This window comes from Rhopalosiphum padi, chromosome 2 (genome assembly GCF_020882245.1).
Source record: "Rhopalosiphum padi isolate XX-2018 chromosome 2, ASM2088224v1, whole genome shotgun sequence".
NCBI lineage: Eukaryota > Metazoa > Arthropoda > Insecta > Hemiptera > Aphididae > Rhopalosiphum > Rhopalosiphum padi.
The window spans coordinates 43,387,614-43,391,347 of record NC_083598.1 but is presented as its reverse complement, the minus strand read 5'-3'; positions in this window follow the sequence as shown (position 1 = coordinate 43,391,347).

The following is a 3,734-nucleotide window of genomic DNA, read 5'->3' as shown; positions in this document are numbered from 1 at the left end:
GGTGTGCAGAATGTGCACCGCACACGGGCCACAGGCCTCATACTATATGCGGCCATTGCGGAGCCTCCAAAAAAATGTATAATACAGTCACACAGGGCCTCGAGTAGTCTATAGTTACGGCACTAGTCACTATATACTATAGTTACCATGGATGTCAACGTCATCGTGCATCAATGTATTTTACTTTAAGTGGCGTGTATTTAAAACTCTAACTTTAATGTGGAAGGGTCTAGGACATTGGTTCTTAATCATTTTGCAGGACCATTAGATCAGCGGTCGCCAACGTTTTGGAACTCACGGACTACTAAGTCCACAACTCTAAATTTTACGGACCACTTATACATTACACTATAAGTCTATAAAAACTATACCTACAACTATATAAAAAAAAACTATATACATTCAAAGTTCATAATTAATAGTTTTATAATATAAGACTATTATTTATTTATAAATTTATATATATATATGTAAAATGTACACTGTATGTCTGTACATAAATTAATGATAAAGATTTATTTGATTTATAAAACAATTTAAGCTTAATATATATTAGTAAAGTATTAAACATTTTTAATTATAATATTGTGATGTTTGTTCTTGTTTGTTTTGAATATTTGGCTCCAATGAAGTTACAGCTAGGCGATGAGCTCAATTTATTTCTAGCCGGGATCGGTACCAAGATTTAATTACTGTCACCGATAAATTGCTATTCTCAATCACTCGATCCCCCGTTTATTCAGTGGCTATATAATAATCTAATGTCGCTGGATATTAGTTATAATCGAATTAATAACATTCGATAATGATGATTACATTATTACGGGTTTATTCTTATATTTTGATGTTTACCTAATAGTCTAATATGAATCTACATCAAATTATATACTATGCTTTTGTTCATATTTATTGTACAACACACGCCCGCTATTATTATAGGTTCATATAAAATAAGATTGTAAATTATGTTCAAATGTTTCTGCCGACAAACAAAATTTACCCACGGACCACTAAAATTTTTCTACGGACCACCGGTTAGCGAAATGGCCTTTTAAGTAGGACTATGGACCATTTTCGGTTTTAGTTCAAAAAATCAAAAAGTTTTGCTAAACACTACACTAAAAATATAATGTTTTCTAGTACAATACAGACAAGCAGTTGAGAACCACTGGTCTATAGTGTTCAGATACGGTAACTCAAAAATTCTTGTCGGGATTTCGATATGTTTGAGAAATATAATTTGTTATTATAAATTCATATTGTAGAATTTGAATATTTATATTATCTTTTTGTAGTATCTCTCGTTTTCATCATACATATTTATTCTAGTATTTCTTTAATTTTAAGTTCTGGGAGGATTGATGAATGTATTCATATTACAATAAAGATTTCTGTTTTTATGTATATGTAGTGTACTAGTGTGTACACAATAAATAGTCGATAAAATGCTTTGATTATCAAACTTGAGGGTATAGTTTTGAATAGAAAATTGTTGGAGCGTTAGAGATGTAAAAATTAAATTATCCAGTTGTTTTTAAAACTATAAGAAAAACGGGAGTTATACAAAAAACTAGTTTTTGTCGAAATCGATGTTGTTTTTGTTGTAATTCAAAAACAAATATTCGTAAATATATTTGAAATGTTTAGAATTATTAAATTTTATAATATCATAGCCGACCCGTCACGACTTCGCCCGTGATTGGTTGTTTATTTTGCCTTCGGACCATGATATGTAGAATTTTTTATTTAAATATTATTGTGCCGATAAAAAAGTTTTTTTTTAATAATCCAAAAAAATTTAGTATTATAATATTTTATTTAGTATAATCATTGGTTATAAACAATACTATTTATAATCAATGGTATAATGCACAACAAATACTAAAATATAAACAATCTTCATAGTTTGAAGAAATTAAGAAATTTCAAAGAATTGTTTGTACAAAACCTGTATTTGAAAATAATGCTGAAACTTTCAACATTTCTCAATAATGTAAATACATTTTGTTGCTTGGTATTTTATTATTATTATTATTTAAAAGAAATTAAAATGTACATAAAGTAAATAATTTAATAAACTTTTTATAATTATTTTATTTTTAATGTTCATTGTATATTAATTACGCATGACTATACATAGAACTATATATAATAATAACTGTGCTGCTATTAAAAACTAGTAATAATAATCATTTTCTTGATTAAATAAAAAAAATTAATATATATTAAAAACAAAACTCGTGTATTAAAATATAATATAATAATAAATAAAGCCATAGAGGCATTATATATACACATATTAGATTCTGAACGGAGCGATGAATATATATTAATCTATAATGAATGCGTGTGCTATTTTTCTGTATGTCAATATCATTTGGATAATAAAAATACTTTATTATCAATTTTGAGCCGAAAAAAAAGTTAAAGAAACATGGACATTTTAACGCAAAATTAGTTATTCACAAAATCGATTTTGTAACATAAAAACTAGTACCTATATATTTTAAATTTTTACTAAATATTTATAATATTAGTTTCTGCACGTGCTATAATTTTAAAAATATTTTGACTCTTTTTGAGCTATCCATAAACATTTTACTTTTTCAATTTTTTTTCAGTTGTTTAATATAATTTTTATAACTACCTATAATAATATGTTATTTATTAATCATTTTAATTAACGAATAATAGTCTTTTATACTTAAAACTAAAAAAAAAAACTAAAACTAATAAAACTAATCAATCGTCTTGAATTTTTATTTTCAATGCAATTTAATTATATTTAATTTAAAATTAAGTTTTAAACAGATTAAAAAGTAAGAGTATAGCAGTTTAAAACTAATGAAAATCTCAAAAAAGAAATAAATTGAAAAAATAAGTAATATTTGTATAAAATAGGTACGCACCTACTTTTAAAAATCTTAAATTAATTAAGCACAAAAATATCAAATATTCATTTAGTTTAAAATGCAGTAAATTAAACAGAACCTATCAAAAAGTATATAAAACGAAAAAACAACGTAAATATTATACATAAAAATGTTCTCGCTCCTTGTCGGATGAATTTTACTGTAAAATATACACATATATTTTTTTAATTAGTACTTAAGCATGATTTTATTCTATAATATTATTAGTATATACTTGTAAATCATATATACATATAAAGCTTTCACAAAATATTTTTACTATTACATTACTTTAGATAATTTAATGTGAAAGTGTTATTTATTTTTTATTTACAAGTTACGGCATGTTTCTTGCGTACCTATATATACATTATACTATATTTTTATTTCCGTTTTGTATAATACTATTATAGGTATTACTATAATCATTTATTCCGTTTAATCAACTCCACTTTTTAGTTATAACTTATAAGCATTGGTTTAGCTCATCCATTACTAATATATGCTAATATAAGTAATAATATTATATCTACAGTAGAATTGAAATCGAATATTTCATGATACAACTTTATAAGTATATATATTTAACGATACGTCGATACTCGATACAAAATAGTTGTTGACGCGTGTTATGTCGTGCTAACAAGATATAATAAAATTGGTTATTTATTCATAAACTATATAAACAATAAACATTTATTGTTTACTAACATAATAATATGATCACATTCTCGAAATTTCTCTTCGTATACTATTTGCAAATCATTATTGAAAATATAGTACTTAATTAAAAACTTACTAAAGTATCTTTAAAAAATATTG